This window comes from Pinus tabuliformis, chromosome 2_2 (assembly GCF_031772625.1).
Source record: "Pinus tabuliformis cultivar Carrire ecotype Pingquan chromosome 2_2, CPIR1, whole genome shotgun sequence".
Taxonomy (NCBI): Eukaryota; Viridiplantae; Streptophyta; class Pinopsida; order Pinales; family Pinaceae; genus Pinus; species Pinus tabuliformis.
The window spans coordinates 1,162,624,758-1,162,648,370 of record NC_142300.1 but is presented as its reverse complement, the minus strand read 5'-3'; positions in this window follow the sequence as shown (position 1 = coordinate 1,162,648,370).

Here is a 23,613-nt window from a genome sequence, read left to right as displayed (position 1 = left end):
AATTGGACAGGTCAGAAATCAGGAGGAGATCAACAATGAGGTGCAAGCATTCATGGAAACATATAGACGAGTTGCCCGCACAGGAGATATGCCGGTCTCAGCGAAAAATATCAAGCGTTACATTGTGGAACCAGTGAGGCTCTACACCAAGTTGGGTACCCTAAACAATCAAATACGTGCCAAGCGAAATACCCTTATCCCAGACACATTGGAATGCTTACACTGACATGATGAAGGCCAGCCACCAATCTCTCCCATCGCGGAAGAATACAACATATGGTGCACTTACCTGACCGAAAAGCTTAGGCTCAGCATTCCGGAACTTGCATCTATAGCTTAGTCAACTAGGATGATAGCCATTTCCTTTTTCTTTTGTGTGTGTACTATGATAGCACGGAATACTCTATGAACACGAAAGGTCACATAGAATGCTAAGAGTCATTTGGTTGCCGAAAGGTCACTAGGAAGTCCAAGAGTCAAGAGTAGACCAAAGGTCTCTCTCATCCTATAAATGTAACTTCACGTCTCATTTGAATGGGCTTTTGAGCGAAGGACTTTTGGATAGTAATAGACACATTTCTTAAGAGAAGTGTGGTTCTTCTAGTCAATACAAGAGTTAGTTGTACGTTTTCACTATTGAATGCTTCAAATATCTATGTGTTGGTGCCATGAGTATTTTTCTTCACTTGACGAATCGAATGTTCCCGAAAGCTTCTTGATGTGTGGTTGCTCCACATGCTATTTCGTACCCCGAATTTGGTTTTGCTATGTATGAATGGTATTTGGTTTATTTCACTCTATATGCATGCCAATGAACTATTTATTTAGGTATTAGTATAATCTTTCTTTTGACTGCACGGTTATGTACACTGGTAAATGGTTGATTATTGTAAACTAATTTTGCAATTGTTAAGAAGTATCTATTTAATTTGCACAAGTCTTATTTAAAGTCCTGCTAATAGTAACTTTATGTGAGACTATCTGGCTTATCTCTTGTTATTCATGGTATATATGTATGATACAGGATACTTGTCAATTATTCTCTAGTGTTTCTTAAAACTCATACCTTCTACTAAGTTTATATCACACCTCTATCCAAAGCTAGCTCTGCAAAACTTAACGGTAGCCAGGCCTACATACAAGAAGGGATCTCTAACACACTCGGTGCAAGCTCTAGTTGGGAACCTACACTAGAGAGATCCCCTTGACTGTTGGTGATAAATTCTAGCCCATCAACAAATTTGGCGCTAGAAGGAGGGCCATGGCAAGCACTAAAATCCCTCCTCACACAAAGACTTCCCATCAAGGAAGTAATCAACCATGGCCTCCCAAGCCCCCTGAAGTATGGTATAACCCTCTATTCGGGTCACCCTTCACAAAACTACTCCAGGAAGAAGCTCCTATTCCCCTCCTTGAAGACACCCTTGGAGGGGAGGAACTTCCCATGTACGAAGTCACTAATGAATAGCTTAGGGCTTTGTGCCCTATCACATGCCAATTCGCTAGGGGTTTAAGATGTATCCCCGCCACTAACTCCCTAGCCAACACTCGCACTTCCAACCTTCAACATACACGTCAGGGCATCCTAGTTATCTTTGTATCGTAGTTAATTGGCTTAGCCCTAGATGATTATGCAGATGTCATCGAAAGACTATCTATCGAAGGGTTGGAAAGCCAGCCTGAAGATGAAGAGGGGGAGCCTAAGAATACCTTTACTGGTGAGAATAACCAGATGCATAGAAGGGAAGTGCGTGGGAACAATTGACGAATCACTAAGGAAACCCCTATCAACAATCAACCTCTCACCGAGGGCAGTCACGGGATCTTGGGACAAGAGGCTGGGGACTACCTTAGAGACCGAATAAACTTTTACAACAACCAACATCTCCTTAGGAACCAAAGAGACAACCTGAACGTGAGAAACACGAGAGATCTAGGGCATCTCAGAGTGCTAAGAAGAGAAGCCAGACGCCCCCCTCGCACCAGCGGCAGGTCAGGTACGAACAGTGAATCAGAAGGCAACAATCGCTGCCTCCTTTTCAACCCTAGACCAAACCATCGTCCCCCGCCACTGGCTTGGATGGTGCAATCCCCTTTAAACCTTAGAGGCCTCCTCCATAATATGCCCTGACATTCTGAGAAACACCTCCCAAAATTCGACCCGGAGAAAGGGACCTCAGCTGATGACCACATTAGCAATTTCTATTTAGCTTTGCAAATGATGAAGGTCTAGTACGACGACATAGCATGCCGCCTATTCCCACATAACCTTGAAAATAAAGCGGCCACTTGGTATCTATTGTTACCCGTCTCCTCCATCCGAACGTGGGACGAGTTTCAGAAATCCTTTCTGGACAAGTTTTCAGAAGATAAGACATTGTCCATGCTCCTCACCGAGCTCAGCACACTGAAATGCCATAAGAAGGAGAAGGTAAAGGATTTTAATCAACGTGTCACCACTATTTTAAACAAGTTCCCCATGGATGTAGCCCTTGATGATTCCATCACGATTGATTACTACACAAGGGCCCTGCTGCGGGACATTGCTGTTTTCGTTAAGCGCAAAGCAAAGCTCACTTTGGTAGAGAATTTTGCCACAGCACTCGAGGTCGAAAAGGATCTTCTTTCAATCGGCGCCTTGGAACACGAGTCGCGAGAGGATCCAAAGCCCTCTAGTAAGAGGAACCAGACTTCCTCAAGTAAGACAACCGATAAAGACAAAGATCCTTTTGATTTTGAAGGACTAACCAAATCGTTAAAACAACTAACCAACGAAGAGTCTGAGCTAAAGTGAAGAACCAGTGATGCTTCGGGAGGGTCCAAACACACTAAGCCCTTTTTCCAGAAAACCAATAATTTTCCCCCTAAAATTTTGCAAAACCCTGTCCTACCTTCAATGTAGAAGAATTAGGCAAAGATAACTTCTACACTTTCCATCAGGCTTCGCACTTCAAAAAAACTTGTCCGCAATGGTTACATAATATGACCATCGTTGTCACCCAATTATTAAAAGATCAGACTACCAACGAAGTAGAGGAAGAAACAGGCAAATCAGGAGAAGATGATTCCCCCCTTGGTGAGGATTCCCCCTCCACTGTGCTAACTCTCGAGATCCTCTGGGGAGGAGACATGTGCACTACAGAAGAAGCCTGTGTCGGAGAGGCTCCCCAAAAACCCCCCAAAAGTTACAATCTCAGGAGTAAAGGTGCAGTAGCGGACTCTTCCTTAGAAGAAAAGAAGAAATCTTTGTTGCGTAGGATCTTGCCCCCGACCGATACCAGTCAAACATCTGTCCCCTCACCTAGAGGAACAAATGATTTATACCCAAGCAAATCACCCGCCAGCGTGAAAAGGAACCCCTCCACACCTAAGGATGCATCCAAAGGGTTTACTACTAAGACTATCATGGCTACGCCACGCGTAACGCCATAATCTTTGCCCGCCGAGTTAGATTACAATATCATCAAAGATTTAAAGAAGATGCGAGCTAACATCTCATTATTCGAGTTGTGCAAATTGACAACTCAGCGGGAACTCATAGCCAAAGCCTTCACTTTCTCCCCTGACCCTGTTAAACCCACCGCTTCGAGCAAGGGAAATCCCGTAGGCCGATCCCCAGCTATAGTCGACCTCCAAGCTATAGTTAATGCCGCCAACACCAACTCGAGAGGCTCAACTCCCCTATTCCTCTTAACCTTTGAAATGTTTAATTTCAACGTCCACAACTGCCTTGTTGACTCTGGTGCGTCAACCAACATTATGCCCTGGTCAGTATGCAAGAAACTGAATGTTCAACCAGAGAAAATCGATGCCAAAATTATCCAACTTGACAGATCTCAAGTCCCAGCCATTGGAGAATTAAATAATGTCATCATTCGGTTATCCTCTGATGCCCAAGTGCACCAATGCATTGACATAATCGTCGTAGACATCCCGGAAGCTTACTGTCTTCTTGTCAGCAAATATTGGTCTTGCAAGTTGTAGGGCTACTTTGCCACCGATTGGTCTCACTTATGGCTGCCTTACAAAGGAAAAAATAACCATATCAGGGTAAACAGTGAACCTTGTATGAAACATACTGTTACCGACCTTGAAATCTCTAATGAACCAATCAGTTATGCACAACAAGATCTACGAGTTTTCCTCCTCGAATCTTCATTTGGGTGCTATCAGCCTCAAACCTCAACCATTTCCTCAGATACCCAAATTGAAATCCCAATGAAAACCTCGAGCTGCAATGATGCAATTTTTTCTTTAAACTTGCATATGTCGGGTTTACCCTTTCCCAACACAGAGACGTGGACTCTGTACTATGACGGTTCAAAAACCCACAATGGAGCAGGGGTCAGATGCGTCCTGCTAAATCCCAAAGGAGAGAGATTTTGATCTCTTGCAAGTTAGAATTCCAATGTACCAACAATGCTGCTGAATACGAGGCATTGGTGCTCGGCCTAAAAAAGGCAATTGACTTAAAAGCAAACTGCCTAAAAGTCATTGGGGATTCAGAAATCATCACGAAACAAGTACGAAATAGCATCCATTGTTTGTCTCCGCATCTAAAGAACTACCAACAAGAGGTATGGCATCTCATAAATTCTTTTAAAGATTTCAATATCATGTCTATTCCTAGGTTTAATAACACTTCTACTGATACTGTAGCTAATGCCGCAGCTAGGTTCACACCCCTTAGAGATGGTTTTTCTATTGAAATTTTGTATAAACTAGCAGTACCGGATAACGTAACTAACTTGCGCTTGTTCAATGATGACCAATAGATTTTGGAATTCATGGCAAATGCGGAATTATTCAAAGACGCAGCTATCGACGAAGACGAAAAAACATTACAAGATGAGGTGGATTCCTAGAAGGGAAATACCTTACCGAAAGGGGTGGTGTCATTAGAAAAATTGTTCAACTTTCAGAATCACTTCAGAGGTCCACCAAATGCCAAGACGCATAGTTCCACCCTCTTACATGAGGAAATCAATCTCGGGACTGAGTGTGACCACAAATATGTTAATCTAGGAACAAAATGCACCCCAGAGGAAAAACAAGCTTTCATCAGTTTGTTTCGAAAGTACCGAGATGTCTTTGCTTGGACTTATGATGACCTGAAAGCGTATGATACTCAGATTATTCAGCATGTTATTCCTACCAGAGAGGGGGTCAAACCATTTCAGCAGAAACTGAGGAAGGTGCATCCCGCCTTAGAACCCCTCATACAAAAGGAGTTAAAGACATTATTGGACACCTGCATTATTTTTAAGGTCAAACACTCGACATGGGTATCTAATCTGGTACCAGTAAGAAAAAAATCCAGAGAAATATGCCTATGCGTCGATTTCTGGAACCTTAATCGGGCGTCGGAAAAAGATAACTACCCTATTCCATCCATGGAGAAGATCCTTCAAACTATCTCAGGGTCCGAGCTCTTTTCTCTACTGGATGGGTTCTCTGTTACAATCAGGTTCTGGTGTCAGAATCTGACAAGATTAAGACAACGTTTCGAAGGAAGTGGGGAAACTTCCAAAGGGCTATGGATATCGCTTTTCGGGGGTTAATAGGGTAGCGTGTGGTGGTCTACCTAGATGATGTCACCATTTTTTCAAAAAAAAGAAGTGATCATCTCCAGCATTTGAAACAGATTTTTGAAAGATGCCAAAAATATGGGACCTCTCTCAACCCTAAGAAAAGCATATTTGCAGTTTTGGAAGGCAATCTACTAGCCACATCATCAGCAAGAAAGGGATCACCATCGATCTTGACCGCGTAAAAGCCATAGCACAAATCCCTTAGCCAAGCACCAAGAAAGGTATACAATCTTTCCTTGGTAAAATTAATTCATGTGCAAGTTTATTCTAGATTTTGCACAAATTGCCAAACCTCTATAGAACATGATAAAGAAAGATATAGTTTTCAAATGGGACTGGGAAGAAAAGGAATCCTTTGATTGGATTAAGGTAGCAATCGCGGAGGCACCTTCACTCTCAAGCCCTGATTTTTGCAAAGGTTTTATCTTATACACTTTCACTTCAAATTTGTCACTGGCCGCGGTCCTTACTAAAAAGGACTGCGATCATGACGAATGTCCTATATCATTCATGAGTACAGGACTCCAAGGGGTAGCGCTGAATTACCTGGACATCGATAAGCAGGCTTATGTTGTCTACAAAGCGGTGAAACACTTCAGGCCTTACATCCTAAAAAATCACGTCACCGTAATGGTCACCCATCTCGATGTTAGATCCCTCTTCGTACAACAAGAGTTGGGGGAGAGAAGAGCCAACTGGATGACATCCCTCCAGGAATACGACTTAGAATTTAAGCCCTCTCACACTATAAAAGGGCATGGTCTTTGTAAGCTGGCTGCCAAGGCCACGGATCTACAGGGCACGGAATCTGACCGATTGGCCCAAGAAACAGAAGGATGGGAGAATGAAATTGAAATGTACCACAGTGAACTCCTAGGCTCACATGACTCCCCATCATGGTATGTTGATTTAAAGAAACACCTAACACAGGGTTCTTTGCCCGAAGCAATGTCTGCTAAACAGAGAAGAGCCATCAGACTGAAGGTAGCCTCATATCAGATGGTCCAGGGGAACCTCTTCAAGAAGCATCACCTTGGTGTGTTGCGAAAATGTCTAGAATATGACGAATCACAACGGGTTCTCAAAGATATACATGACGGATCGACAGGAGATCATTACGTGGGCGACACCATGGGGCACAAGGCTATATGAGCAGGATTCTACTGGCCTACTCTATTCAAAGATGCTCATGACTATGTACGGAAATGTTCGATTTTCCAAAAGCATGTTGGCAGGCAGGGAAGGTCATCCGCCCCCTTACAACCCATAGTAGTCGAGGAACCTTTTCAACAATGGGGTCTGGACATCATAGGCGAGATCATCCCTCACTCGTCAAAGCAACATAGGTACATACTCGCAGCCACCGACTACTTCACTTGATGGGTAGAGGCAATCCCACTTCGAAAGGTTAACGATGATGAGGTAATATATTTTATTAAGCAACACATCATTACCAGGTTCGATGTTCCAACCTCCCTTGTTTTTGATAACGTTACTTACTTTTCATCTTTGAAATTATATAATTTTGCTCTAGAAAATAGCATAGTGTTAAAACATTTAGCTAATTACTACCCTCAAGGGAACGGCTTGGCAGAATCAACCAACAAGAACCTCATTTGTATCATCAAAAACACCCTGCTTTCGCAGTAGAGGAATTGGAATAATGCCCTCAGTAACGCTCTTTGGGCTGACCGGGTCACTCCCAAAACCTCAATAAGCACATCGCCATATTTCCTGTTCTACGGGAAAGAAGCCATCTTGCCCCCCAATCTATATCTCTCCGCCCTTAGGCTAGCCCATGAGTCGCGAGGCACTCCTTGCCCATCTATACAAAGTCGGATCGATACCCTGGTGAAACTAGAGCAAGAAAGGTTCAAAACAAAGGAGAATTTTGCCATTCACCAAGCCCAGATCAAAAGATGGTTCGATGGGAAATACACAGGGTCCCACAAATTTGAGGTAGGGGACCTAGTGCTCAAATGGGACTGGGCTCATGAAGACAAAGGCAAACACCCAAAATTTCAAGCCTTGTGGATAGGCATGTTCCAGATTGTAGAAAAAATTGGTCATCACACTTTTCCATTACAAACCCTGGGAGGATGAGTGGAACCCCTCCCTGTGAACGGCCACGACCTTAAACGTTACTTCACCTAACAACCCTAGAGTTGCTAAGTCCCACCTTGTACTATAGTCTACCATTGCTTTCATAGATAGTTGTCATTTACCGCCAGTTAGTTTTAATCGCTAGATTAACGGTTGTTTGTTGTTTTTATGGAATAAAGTAGAGATGGCAAGTCAAAGTTAAAACAACCCTACACTTTAGGTCCCTCAGACGCTCTTCAGATCCATTAATGGACCAAAGTTTAAGTACGACAAGAGTATAGTACGAAAGATTTGGTAATGACGGGGAACTCGATGGCATGCACAGGTCCTCATTCTCACCCACGTCGATCTATCCATGCTGCTCTCATGATCTAAATTCTTGAAGTCGTTCTAGCTCACCTGTAGTCTTAGGGACAAAAGAGGAGTTGAAGAAACTAGCAATGAGTATACACATATCCTGGGAAAACAATAAGGACACTGTAAGCCAAAAACAACCTCTTTTCAAGTCAAATAAGTCGGGATCCCTCATCCGCCTAGGTTTTAAGCCTCCATTAAAATAAGTGTGTTATATGCACAGGAAAAATAAGTGCTCATTAGCACCTACACCTTTCATAATAAGGGATAAAGGACTGAGAAAGGCCTCCTGCGCAAAGAGGTGAAGCAACAACTCCGTCGGGGTACTGACCAGGCTCGTTGGTAGCGAAGCAACGTTCATGATTTCTAGGTAGTGACTCCACTGGGGTACTGTTCAGGCTCGTTGGCAGTGGAGCAACACCAGAGTACCATGACCACTATACCAGGAATACTCTAAAACTCATGCTGTAAATTCGGTTCTCCCTTTTGGGCCCAAGGCAACAGAAGGTAGTGCCCCTTTTTTGCATGTGTAAAGATCATGTCGAGACATGCAGGACAACTGACCAAGTTCAAAAGGAGAACCTGGAATACCATCAGTGGGACCTGCAGCCCAATCAAGAAATATCTATTTCAAGTCCCCTTAAGCGAGGCCTGTAAATGTCAGAGATCCTGGGTTCTTCCAGGGAATCACCAATTGTTGTAGCTGTTGCGAAAACACCTCCAAAAATCCCTGTAAACATAAAATTTTTGGACCCCCTACATCAAGCCTAAGCTTCGGCCCCGTTAGGTCCTTCCCAAAGGTTTGTCAGTGTCAGTAAATCCGAGGGAAATCCAAATTTTTGGCTAAGTTAAGCCAAGTCGCAAGTTCATGAGATAAGATCGGGTCGCATAATCAGAACGCGATTATAACATATACCCGCAACCAAGACAACCCTTGCAACCTCGGTGACTCGCTAGTCGCAAAGTCACAAGGTCGCACTTCCGACCGCCTAGATTCCACGCGACCCCGCAACCTTGTGACCTTCCAAGGCGCGAAGTCGCAAAGTCACCTTAGTTACCGCCAGTCATTTTTAAGACCGCGCGACCATGCGACTTTGCGACCCGCAAGGTCATCAGGTCGCAAGGTTACAATATCGCATTCCCTATCTGCATCTTCCAACGCAAATTCACGACCCGCAAGGTCGTCAGGTCACAAGGTCACAATATCGCATTCCCTATCTGCATCTTCCAATGTGACTTTAGGGCCCATGTGACTTCGCGACCCCTGAGTCGCAAGCGACCCTCGAGTCATAAGGTCGGAATATACCCCATCGCGACCCTCGCGACCTCCACAAGTGCGATGATTTTATAAATAGGAGGGCACCCTGGTCGCATTTGACAAAGCTCTGTTGGTCGCACTGGAAGACATAAATCCCTCCGACCTGACTTCACGCACGCGTCTAACTCCGGTAAGTAACGGTCCTCCCTCCTGTAATGATTATTTTCTTCCAAATGGCATAAACTACATCCCCTAACCTTCGGCTTACCTCCTGCCCTAGGTTTTAGCCCTTTACTTAGCTCTCCTTCCCATTGGTGCCTCATAAATTACCCTAGCCTTCCCCTGCTCCTTCACTCAAGTTTCAGTTCTCCTTGCACTTGATCCTCCTTATTAGATCAAGAAACCGAGGTTTTATCCTTTTGTAAGTGACCCGGGTCTCCCAAAGTCGTTCAGGGCCTCCTCTAAGACAATTTGAACCTTAGTCGCACGCCCCGCGGTTGTGATATCCTTCCCTCCATGACTCAGTGACTCCACGACCTCGTGACTCCCCTTTCCCCGCGACCTCCTACCGTTGTGACCTCACGACTCCTCTTCCCCACGACCTCCTATTGTTGCGACCTCGCGACACCTCTTTCCCCGCGACCTCCTACCATTGCAACCTCGCGACTCCTCCATCCACTATGCAACCCACGATCTGCCCCTATGCATCTCAACCTCATGGTCGAGCCCGACCTATGACCTTAGTCACACTATTACATTATTTTTCATCAGATACCTTGTGACTCGCTCATCCCCGCAACCTTCCTCTCACTGGCCAGGTTTTCTTTTGGTATTTTTAATTTATGGTCATGCCCTCTCCCTCATCCTGGGATTGCATTTTTGACATGCCAGATGACATCGAGCTCGAGTGAATATCCATTTCCTCTTTTGAAGACGAGATGGGTCACCTGACTACTAAAACAACTCAAGGTGCATCAGGAAGCGGGGCATGGGAAACCGATCCAGACGAATAGCCACCTATCTTCACAGATATGACATGCAACATAAGTAAGACCACCAGGCTCTCCTGGTATGAGATCTACGAAGAATTTGCTAAGAGGGATATCCCGGAGACACAAGAGGACTTTCACGTATATGTCAACGTCAAAAGGTCAAGGTTACATAAAGTGGCGGCTCATCCACCAATATTCCCATGCGCTGAAATCATTGAATGGGTCTTGTAGTGTACAAGCACAAAAGACTAGATGATTAGGGGTCATGATGGGGCGCCTATAGCTACCATTACTTCCATGAATATCAGCGCCTAATATAAATTGCCTGAAAAGAAGCAGATTTTTAACACCAAGTAGCTCGCGGATTCACTACCTCGACGAAAGACATCTTAAGGGATTGGTGGCAAGAACCTACGAAGTTCCAGGTTAGGATAGATCAGGCATACAAGACCTAAGGGCTACATAGGGCATATCAGTTAATCACTAGAATGATGTGTTGACTATATGGCAAGGCAGACTGTGATGTGTTTTACGGCACGTGGGTCCCACTCATGTATGTCGTCGCCACTCAGGCAATTATTTTCAATTGGGCGAGCATCTTGTCATCGTTCTTGAGGACCAACATAGCCGCCTCCCAAAGCCCAGCTCCTGAGCAACCTCCATAATTTTATATGTCTTCGTACCTCCTTGACGTTGTCTGTTCAAGGTGCCACTTTGAATGCTGGAGCTACAATTGGGACTCATTAGTACCCCTATCTGTCCACTGCCACTACAAGGTCTCCTGGGACACGGCTTATAGAGCCACATTGGATATAATACCTGAAACATTTATCATCCCATTATACCAATTGTTGTTCAGGGAAGATCCACCTTGCATGTCAAAAAGAGCCATGAGGACTGTGGTTAAAATAGCTCACTAGTTCCCTATCGATGAAGGAACAGTAGTAAGGGTGTTTGGTACTCATAAAGCTTTGCACGCTCTACCCAAGTTTGTCACAAATAGGACTCTTCTACGAGAGGTCTGCTCCCAGATGACATAGGGTTTCTCGAAAGTGTTGCACAAAGGTAAGAAGAAACCTTGGCTGCCTTTTCCTCTTACTATTGGGGCGTATGTAGTAGAAAACTTCAAGCAGGTGGAAGCGGAAGCTGAAGAAATCGAGGGGAGCCATTTCATGACCCTGAATTATAGGATGTATGACCCTGAAAAGATCGTAGCTACCCACTGTAAGAAGCCAAAATTCAATTGGTCTTACGCCCACAGTAGGAAGGACCTCGAGGACAGAACTAGGAACTGGTATAACACCACAAGAGAGATCAGCCCCAGGGAGAAACATGCCATAGAAGATGAACTCCTTGATGATTTCTAGGATGATGAAAGCCTCAGAGAAAGAACACCGAAGAGAGTCGAGACATCAGGGAAGAGGAAGTTACACTCATACAAAGAAACACCAAACTGGCAAGAAAGAAGCGAGAACTTAAGAGGCAAAGAGAATTGGAAAGCAAACAATCGCAGGAACCTGACACCCAAAGCTAGTAAAAACCATTTTCCGTCAACTTTTCAAATCCCAACAGGGATCCATCATCAGGGCTTCTTGAAATTATTTTACTCGAAAAATTTTCAATAAGTCCTGATGATGGATCCCTGTTGGGATTTGAAACGTTGATGGAAAATGGTTTTTACTGTGGATTCTCCGGTAACTAAGTCAAACCATAGATATCTTAAATCCAGAATCATTTCCCTATACGGAGGGGATACATGGAGTGAAATTATTTTACTCAAAAAAATTTCAAGAAGTCCTGATGATGGATCCCTGTTGGGATTTGAAACGTTGAAGGAAAATGGTTTTTACTGTGGATTCTCCGGTAACTAAGTCAAACCACAGATGTCTTAAATGCAGAATCATTTCCCTATACGAAGGGGATAAATGGAGTGAAATTATTTTACTCGAAAAATTTTCAAGAATTCCTGATGATGGATCCCTGTTGGGATTTGAAACGTTGACGGAAAATGGTTTTTACTGTGGATTCTCCGGTAACTAAGTCAAAAGATATAAACCACAAATGTCTTAAATAGAGAATCATTTCCCTATAAGGAGGGGATACATGGAGTGAAATTATTTTACTCGAAAAATTTTCAAGAAGTCCTGATGATGGATCCCTGTTGGGATTTGAAACGTTGACGGAAAATGGTTTTTACTATGGATTCTCCGATTCTCCGGTAACTAAGTCAAAAGATATAAACCATAGATGTCTTAAATCCAGAATCATTTCCCTATACGAAGGGGATACATGGAGTGAAATTATTTTACTCGAAAAATTTTCAAGAAGTCCTGATGATGGATCCCTATTTGGATTTGAAATGTTGACGGAAAATGGTTTTTATTGTGGATTCTCTGGTAACTAAGTCAAAAGATATAAACCACAGATGTCTTAAATCCAGAATCATTTCCCTATACGGAGGGGATACATGGAGTGAAATTATTTTACTCGAAAATTTTTCAAGAAGTCCTAATGATGGATCCCTATTGGGATTTGAAACGTTGACGGAAAATGGTTTTTACTATGGATTCTCCGGTACCTAAGTCAAAAGATCTAAACCACAGATGTCTTAAATCCAGAATCATTTCCCTATACGGAGGGGATACATGGAGTGAAATTATTTTACTCGAAAAATTTTCAAGAAGTCCTGATGATGGATCCCTATTGGGATTTCAAACGTTGACGGAAAATGGTTTTTATTGTGGATTCTCTGGTAACTAAGTCAAACCACAGATGTCTTAAATCCAGAATCATTTCCCTATACGGAGGGGATACATGGAGTGAAATTATTTTACTCGAAAATTTTTCAAGAAGTCCTAATGATGGATCCCTGTTGGGATTTGAAACGTTGAAAAAAAATGGTTTTTACTGTGGATTCTTCGGTAACTAAGTCAAAAGATATAAACCATAGATGTCTTAAATCCAGAATCATTTCCCTATACGGAGGCGATACATGGAGTGAAATTATTTTACTCGAAAATTTTTTAAGAAGTCCTGATGATGGATCCCTGTTGGGATTTGAAACGTTGACGGAATATGGTTTTTACTGTGGATTCTCCGATAAATATATCAAAAGATATAAACCACAGATGTCTTAAATCTAGAATCATTTCCCTATATAGAGGGGATACATGGAGTGAAATTATTTTACTCAAAAAAATTTCAAGAAGTCCTGATGATGGATTCCTGTTGGGATTTGAAACGTTGACTGAAAATGGTTTTTACTGTGGATTCTCCGGTAACTAAGTCAAACCACAGATGTCTTAAATCCATAATCATTTCCCTATATGGAGGGGATACATGAAATGAAATTATTTTACTGGAAAAATCTTCAAGAAGTCCTGATGATGGATCCCTGATGGGATTTGAAATGTTGAAGGAAAATGGTTTTTACTGTGGATTCTCCGGTAACTAAGTCAAACCACAGATGTCTTAAATACAGAATCATTTCCCTATACGGAGGGGATACATGGAGTGAAATTATTTTACTTGAAAAATTTTCAAGAAGTCCTGATGATGGATCCCTGTTGGGATTTGAAACGTTGACAGAAAATGGTTTTTACAGTGGATTCTCTGGTAACTAAGTCAAAAGATATAAACCACAAATGTCTTAAATAGAGAATCATTTCCCTATACAGAGGGGATACATGGAGTGAAATTATTTTACTCGAAAAATTTTCAAGAAGTCCTAATGATGGATCCTTGTTGGGATTTGAAACGTTGACGGAAAATGGTTTTTACTGTGGATTCTACGGTAACTAAGTCAAAAGATATAAACCACAGATGATGGATCCCTGTTGGGATTTGAAACGTTGACGGAAAATGGTTTTTACTGTGGATTCTCCGGTAACTAAGTCAAAAGATATAAACCGCAAATGTCTTAAATCCAGAATCATTTCCCTATACGGAGGGGATACATGGAGCGAAATTATTTTACTCGAAAAAATTTCAAGAAGTCCTGATGATGGATCCCTATTGGGATTTGAAACGTTGATGGAAAATGGTTTTTACTATGGATTCTCTGGTAACTAAGTCAAAAGATATAAACCACAGATGTCTTAAATCTAGAATCATTTCCCTATACGGAGGGGATACATGGAGTGAAATTATTTTACTCGAAAAAATTTCAAGTCCTAATGATGGATCCCTGTTGGGATTTGAAACGTTGACTGAAATTGGTTTTTACTATGGATTCCTCGGTAACTAAGTCAAAAGATATAAACCACAGATGTCTTAAATCCAGAATCATTTCCCTATACGAAGGGGATACATGGAGTGAAATTATTTTACTCGAAAAATTTTCAAGAAGTCCTGATGATGGATCCCTGTTGGGATTTGAAACGTTGAAGGAAAATGGTTTTTACTGTGGATTCTCTGGTAACTAAGTCAAACCACAAATGTCTTAAATCCAGAATCATTTCCCTATACAGAGGGGATACATGGAGTGAAATTATTTTACTCGAAAAATTTTCAAGAAGTCCTGATGATGGATCCCTGTTAGGATTTGAAACGTTGACAGAAAATGGTTTTCACTGTGGATTCTCCAGTAACTAAGTCAAAAGATATAAACCACAAATGTCTTAAATAGAGAATCATTTCCCTATACAGAGGGGATACATGGAGTGAAATTATTTTACTCGAAAAATTTTCAAGAATTCCTAATGATGGATCCTTGTTGGGATTTGAAACGTTGACGGAAAATGGTTTTTACTGTGGATTCTCCGGTAACTATGTCAAAAGATATAAACCACAGATGATGGATCCTTGTTGGGATTTGAAACGTTGACGGAAAATGGTTTTTACTGTGGATTCTCCGGTAACTAAGTCAAAAGATATAAACCACAAATGTCTTAAATCCAGAATCATTTCCCTATATGGAGGGGATACATGGAGTGAAATTATTTTACTCGAAAAAATTTCAAGAAGTCCTGATGATGGATCCCTATTGGGATTTGAAACGTTGATGGAAAATGGTTTTTACTGTGGATTCTCCGGTAACTAAGTCAAAAGATATAAACCACAGATGTCTTAAATCTAGAATCATTTCCCTATACGGAGGGGATACATGGAGTGAAATTATTTTACTCGAAAAAATTTCAAGAAGTCCTAATGATGGATCCCTGTTGGGATTTGAAACGTTGATTGAAAATGGTTTTTACTATGGATTCTTTGGTAACTAAGTCAAAAGATATAAACCACAGATGTCTTAAATCCAGAATCATTTCCCTATACGGAGGGGATACATGGAGTGAAATTATTTTACTCGAAAAATTTTCAAGAAGTCCTGATGATGGATCCCTGTTGGGATTTGAAACGTTGACGGAAAATGGTTTTTACTGTGGATTCTCCGGTAACTAAGTCAAACCGCAGATGTCTTAAATCCAGAATCATTTCCCTATACGGAGGGGATACATGGAGTGAAATTATTTTACTAGAAAAATTTTCAAGAAGTCTTGATGATGGATCCCTGTTGGGATTTGAAACGTTGACAGAAAATGGTTTTTACTGTGGATTCTCTGGTAACTAAGTCAAAAGATATAAACCACATATGTCTTAAATCCAGAATCATTTCCCTATACGGAGGGGATACATGGAGTGAAATTATTTTACTCGAAAATTTTTCAAGAAGTCCTGATGATGGATCCCTGTTGGGATTTGAAACGTTAGCGAAATATGGTTTTTCTGTGGATTCTCTGGTAACTATGTCAAAATATATAAACCACAAATGTCTTAAATCTAGAATCATTTCCCTATACGGAGGGGATACATGGAGTGAAATTATGTTACTCGAAAAATTTTCAAGAAGTCCTGATGATGGATCCCTGTTGGGATTTGAAACGTTGACGGAAAATGGTTTTTGCTGTTGATTCTCCGATAACTAAATAAAACACAGATGTCTTAAATCCAGAATCATTTCCCTATATGGAGGGGATACATGGAGTGAAATTATTTTACTTGAAAAATTTTCAAGAAGTCCTGATGATGGATCCCTGTTCGGATTTGAAACGTTGACAGAAAATGGTTTTTACTGTGGATTCTCCGGTAACTAAGTCAAAAGATATAAACCACATGTCTTAAATCCAGAATCATTTCCCTATATGGAGGGGATACATGGAGTGAAATTATTTTACTCGAAAAATTTTCAAGAAGTCCTGATGATGGATTCCTGTTGGGATTTGAAACGTTGACGGAAAATGGTTTTTACTGTGGATTCTTCGGTAACTAAGTCAAAAGATATAAACCACAAATGTCTTAAATCCAAAATCATTTCCCTATACAGAGGGGATACATGGGGTGAAATTATTTTACTCAAAAAAATTTCAAGAAGTCCTGATAATGGATCCCTGTTGGGATTCAAAACGTTGACGGAAAATGGTTTTTACTGTGGATTCTCCAATAACTAAGTCAAAAGATATAAACCATAGATGTCTTAAATCCAGAATCATTTCCCTATACGGAGGGGATACATGGAGTGAAATTATTTTACTCAAGAATTCCTGATGATGGATCCTTGTTGGGATTTGAAACGTTGATAGAAAATGGTTTTTACTGTGGATTCTCCAGTAACTAAGTCAAAAGATATAAACCACAGATGTCTTAAATCCAGACCCAAAGCCACGTCGAGATAGAGAGAAAAAGGCAGGAAGATGAGAAAAGGAGGCAGGAAGAGGAAAAGAGAGCACAAGATGAGGAAGAGAAAAGGAAGGAAGAAGAGGCTGAAAAGTAGAGACAAGCAAAAGAAGTTGCGAGGAAAAAACAAGATGAAAAACAAAGGTTAGAACAGGAACCGAAGAACATGGAGGAAGAGCTAGAAAGCCAACGGGCACTAGCAGAAAGGGAAAGGAGGCAAAGGAGGAGGAGTTTAGGGCAAACAGGGAGAATGAAACAGTAGTGATTGAACAAGGAGAGACGAGTAAGGTGGTCGATCCTGTTAGTCCTTACAATCTCCTAGGTTGAAAAGGAAATCGACAAGGGTAACCTCAAACCACTTCAGCTCAGCAACTAGCCCTACTGAGCATGAGAGGGATCTCTCTAAGTCTCTTATGAGTGATATGATTTCAAAGCAAATGAATTTTAGGCTAGATATGTGTATTTGTTTGTTTTTTTGTGAAAAATTGGTTTTTTAGGGATTTGCTGAACTTAGGGTTTGGAACCACAAGTAGGTCTAGGTTATGGGAATTGTTAACACCCAGGTTGTTCCCTGTGACTCCCAAGGGAATACGGCCGGGGTAACCACTAACCAATCTTTGGGTTACAGTTCCTAGCCTAACTGCAACCAGAGAGGGCTCTCTCTTTATGATTTGTCTCTGTTATGATGGTGTTTTAGGCTAGCTATTATGCTCAGGTTTTGGTTTATGTTTTGGTTGAAGGATTTCTTTCAGGTCTTATGATACAGTGTTTAGATAGTATAATACCATTGGGCAATGGAGTCTGGAGTTGTGAAGTGATCTGATACGCTAGATTGGTGGTGTTCAAACTGCAGGGCCTATTGTGTATTTTAGACAGACAAAATTAGATCAAATGGTGATGTATGTCAACCAACAGAAAGCAATTAAGAATTTTCTATTAAGTTGGTGGGGTGAAGGTGAGCACACTGCACAGGAGCAAAACTTGAATTCCTGTGACAAAGGTCACTGTGAAAGATGTATTCTGAAAGTGCAGCAATTAAGAATTACACTTATCTAGATTACAGCTGAAGAAAACATTCATAAACAACACAGATTGAACTCAGGGTACTCAGTGAATAAATCCTGAAAGCTATTCTTTTTCCTTGTTGCTTAGTATTGAAATCAGATAACATATATGGATTTTAACAAAACAACTAATTAACAGAGAGAGATACAGAGACTTATTGTATGGTGAAATACACAGGGATCCAGCAGTTATCAACAGACACCAGAACGCATCCAACACCTCAGAAATCCGAGAAATTCCATTGCTTTCTCTATTAACTTCTGAAAGGATTACAGCATAAGAACTTCTTCAGGAGAAATCAACAACAACCCTTGCAATCTTATGCGAAGGGGACTTTATAGGAATGCGTATACAAAATATCTCAGGCATTGAGTCATCCGAGAGAGAAAATATCTTCATTACTACGTTCAGAAAGTAGGCAAGGAGTTATTACAATTTTGAATGCAGCGTAAATGCTCTTTATGTCTGTCAGAGGATTGTTTTGACTTTTGAGAGTCACTGAGTCGGTTGCATTACTCTGTTTTAATTCTGGAAATACGCATTTACTTTTGGCTGCGCAGTGCATTCTCGGGTTTGCCAGCTGTGGTCTTCTATTTCTGCTTTGTTGGCCGCTACATCCGCTGACATGGCTCAGCTTTGATTTATGCTGCATGCTGACTTTGCTGAACCGTGCTTTTTATAAAAATTTGTAAAAAAATAAAAATTGGTGAATGTCTTACTGCTTACAAAATTCTATGTATTGCATTTGTCCACCATTCCTGTGTAGGGAGCTGATGCCTGAGGATGGCCTCCATTGTCTCTTCTGCTTCTGTATATTTGAAAAAATTTGGGACCACATCAAACAAGTGATTAATTTCATTCATTATAAAAAATAGATTTTCTATCTTACTATAGAAAACCTGTCCTGTAATAGGCCCTGTGTCTTCTGAAGTGCTGGCCCTCTCATTGATCTGTGCTGAGGCAAAAACATTCACTCTTTTAGCATACTGTTCATGGGTGAATAATTTCCCTCCGCTGTTCAGTAAGCTAGGGAGTCCTCTACTCTGCAATACCTGAAATTTCTCCATGAACCTATTCACCTCTGTCTGCATATCCTGGGTTCTTTTGTCCAATGTCTGTACCAGATTTCTAAGAGTAAGAACCCTCTTGATCATTTGAATAGTCTCAGTTCTATTTGTGATTCCAATGGTGGCTAACTGAGAACTTGTTTTGTGGTTAAGCACATTGATCATTCTTGTAGCAACTTCAGGCATATTTCCTAATAAGGCTCTTGATGTTCGGATTTCCTTCTGTGCCTTTGGGATGAGCTCTAGTTGCTCATGGATTGTCTCAATATATGGCCATTGGTTGGTGATGGATTGGCCAATATTGGACCATACTATTGCTCTGATCTCAGATATGATTTTATCTAGCTTGAGCTCATTCTCAAGCTCCTTGATCCTATCTTTAAGGGCTTTGATTTCCTTGCCCTTTTCTGCCACCTCTCTTTTTGTCTTATCATGCCTTTCATTGACCTTGTCCAGCTTTTCTCTGGTTTCATGCAGCTCTGTCATCTGAGCTTCCAAGATCTGTATTTCATTCTTTAATTTTTGCATGTCTAGGCTCTGTGCCTGTTCTGTACTTGTAGGTGCTGCTGAAGTGGATGTAGCTGTTTGTTCAGGTTGTTGAGGTGGAGGCACAGTGGTAGGAGCAGCGTCCTCAAGATTGATGACTTGAGGAAGAGGCTGAGAAGTCTGACCCTCTTGTCTTTGCTTTAGTGCTGCTTGTAAGGCCGCTTGAGTAGCCTCAGACTCTCCTAATTTCTCTTGTGTCTGCAGGAGCTGCTTATATATAGATATTAGCAGATCTGTGGCATCCTTTTCCATCCTTGTTGGGCTACCTCATCTGTTTGGGGGTGAATGGTAGCTGGGAGTTTGACTTTCTTCCTTAATGCAGCCATGTCAGCATCCCTTAGTTTCAAGATCTCATGTATCCCTTTGATGTCATTGGGGTTATGCCCAATTTCCACGATGATGTCCTCTAGGGATCTTATCCTGTTGTCTTTGGCCTGAGATGAAGCCCTCTCCAATTCTAGTTGAGAGGCTGTAGCATTGAGGCTGCTTGTTAATTTGTAATTCTCCAACGTTTTGTCTGCCAAGGAGGCATACACCATTTCGCCAGTTTGCTTGTGCAGCTCAATTTTATCCATTGGGTGGATGTCCTTGGCCAGGACCTCTAGATTAGTCCTGAGATAATCTGCAGTAGATTGTGGCTGGAGTGCGGTGGGTATGAAGTGACTCATAGTCAACTTGCCTTCGTCCACATCAAAGGCAGCCATTAATCTTTGTTGGTTGGAGGGAGCCATTTTCAACAAATGGTTATATAATTTGATTTTCATGGGTTCACTCCTTCTTTTGATGTCTATAAACTGTTGTTTGATGCCTACCTCTCCTTCCCTCTGCTGGCTGGAGGAAGTGACCTCCCCTCCCATGATTCTGTCTTGTTCTTGGTGGAAGGAACTGACCGAGGCTTCCCTGCTGGGTGGGCCCATACCCATTGCTTGTCTAATTGCTGCATCATCCTCTGAGAAGTCATTTAATCTCTGTCTCTTCTCCCCTTGGTTGATGGATGACGTCATGGGTGTTTCTCTGTCCCTTTTTCTACTTAGGTCCTCCTTCTGTGGAGTTTGAAGGACCGAGGCATCAGTAATGTTTTCAGGCCTTGAGTGTTCTACATTTTGGGCCTGCTGCTCAGTGGTAGTTGGGGCATCTACCACTCTTTCTTGCTGTAAGGGCTGTTGTGTTTCAGGTTGCCCTTCTCCTTGCTGCTGTTGCTGTTTTTGTTGTTGCTGCTGCTCTGCCTGTTCTTTCTCTCGCTGCTCTGGCTCTATCTCCATCTCCTGTTCTTTTCCCTTCTCTGATATATTTCCAGCAACTCTTGTAGCTTGCTGTTGGGCGGTTGAAGAGGATGCTGCTGCTCCAATTTGTATGCTCGGTAGTGAGCTGACCTGTGAATAAAACTCAAGGTCAGCCATTTTCTTTATGTTTCTTAGAGCTCTTTGATTAAGCTCTTCTTGAGTAACAGCTTCTTCTAAAGTCCCTCTCCTCCATTTGCTTTGATTGGCATGTTTTTCTATGTGAGGAAGGCTGCAATGATCATAAGCAGACAATTTGTATTTAAGCCTCCTCATGGTAATGAAGTTGTTAGGGTCATAAGGTTTCCATAGGAAGCTGTATTTGAGACCAAGGCCCCCAAGCATTCTATCTGCTTCCTTCCACCCTTCCTCCCTTTCGTTATAGAGGAAATGGCCAAGTTGACTTTTGACCTTTAGCTGTGCCTTCTTACCTTTGCCTGAAAAGTGGAACATATCCACAAAGCCAAACTGCCTGAAGTATTCTAAGGCAAGTAGTCTCATAGGCACAAATCTGGGTAGTCTAAATGGGGGCAACTCACACCCATATATTCTGATGACGGTGTGGTGTTGGTAGAAGTACCAATCCCCAATACTGTATGCTTTTGATAAATGCAGGAGTCTTTGCATCTCATCTGTCAATCTGGGAGGAGGTGAGCCCAAAAGTAGAGTCATGGATGGATGAATGAAGTGATCAATGAACTCACAGTAGGTGTATGGAGAATAGAAATTGAGGTGGAAAGCAGGTGTCCAGTACACCACAGATCTCAAATTTCCCTGTGCATCTTCTCTTTTCATTGGGAAGGAGAACCTCTCATGCTGGAAGTATAGAAGCAAATGATATATGTAGGAAGTGTATTTAAATACCCTATCTCTTGATAGGTTCATCAACTGCTCATGCATCTTGTCTGAGATGTATGTGGCATAGTCATAGCAGACTGGTTTTCTTCTTGGAGAAAACATGAGCATTATGTGCATAACCGTTTCATCCACATATTCCAATGAATCATATCCCAGGATGGGACTGATCATGTCAACAAGGTCCATGCCCAATTGGTTGAGGTAGACAGAGTTGATGGGAGGAGTTTGTACAGTGTCAGCTTTGATGAATAACTGGTTAAGCTTTGTAATCTGGGCCTCTGTCATTCTGGCTCCCTCCATTATCAAATCAGCTAATGATAGAGGGACCAACTTCTTATCTGTTTTGAACTGCAGCATTTCCCTGATGGCTTCAGGGGTAATGAGAAACAGAATTGCACCTGAAGAATCAAGCACCACCCTCTGGGATGCATCATAATACTCAGCACATAGGTGGATGAGTTCTGGGAATTGGTTGACCTGAGGTAGCTTGAAGATTGGGAGAGAGGAATCCCAAATTCCCAAGATGTTTGTCCCATTCTGATGTTTGATTTTAATTTCATTTAGTATTTGGAGATGAAACCTGCTCCTGCTTAGCATTTCTTCTGATATGTTATAATCTAAGTCAGCTAATGCTTTCCAGCCCAATGCTTTGTGAGGGGCATTCAGAGGAGCTACATTGAGGGCTATAGGAGCCACAGGGGGATCCATGGTTCTTCTTAGGATTCTGTTTTTCAAGGACTGGTGTTACTATGCAGAGTAACACAAACAGCGCTTTTTCTGAGGAAAATGAGAATTTCTGAGGACAAAGAGTGAATGGGAAAGGTTGTAGCGATTGAAATGCTGCTTTTGAACCAGTGGGTGAGTAGCAGAGTTGAACAACGTATGTGTTATGGTAAATTTGGTTTTTGCAGGCAACTGGTTCACGATTGCGCGAACCAGTGAGAAAATTGCGTTCAGTTTGCCCAATGTGGCCTTGTAAACATGTAATGGCAGCACTGGTATGGTATTAGTGTTGGTTCAGTGGAGTTTAATGGTGATTTTAGCATTTCAAGGTCTGTTCATAGGCTTATAAGCGGAATTCAGCGAAAATGGACTTGCAGAGTGAAAATGAGTAATACCTGTGGAATCTGGTCGGTTAAAACTCGCTAATGCTTGAAGGATGGACACTCTGGCGGTCTGGAAGCCTTTTCAACGGGCTGGTGCAGGCTTGAACGTGAAATTACATGCAGAGCAACAATGCGGCTTTCTCCAAAAAAAATAGCAAAAACGCGACTTTTTGGCTCAAATATAGATTTTGGTGATTTTGGCGCGCTTTTGTGCTGACGTCAGCATGACGTCATAGGTGGGGTCAGGGTCGGATGACGTCAGCAGGACGTCATCCAGCCAGGTGGCGGGTTCTGGTTGGTCCACGGGGATGGTGAGGTGGCAGGACAGGTCGGCCAATGGATGAGCGGAGGGATGACGCGACGGCATGACTGGCGGTGAAGGGGCGATGACGTGGGGATGATGTAATGCAGGCGGAAATGAAAAACCGGAAACCGCGGCGGTTTCATATCGCACCGCCTATGGTACGGTGGCGGTAAATGTCAGTAGTACCTCAGATGGGCCGTGGAGGTGACGCGTGGCTGCCGCGTGACGTAGCCAAAATACGGCCGTTGGAAGATATCGTCCGGACAGCGGATTGGCTCCGATGCCGCGATGGCCTTCGGATCTGGAGGGACATGATCTAACGGCTGTCGGAACTTTGATGTGATTGGGGGATAGGACAGATAAGGATCGGACGTCAGAAAGGGTCCGATGTGTCCAGAGCCGTCGGATCTAGAGTCGTTT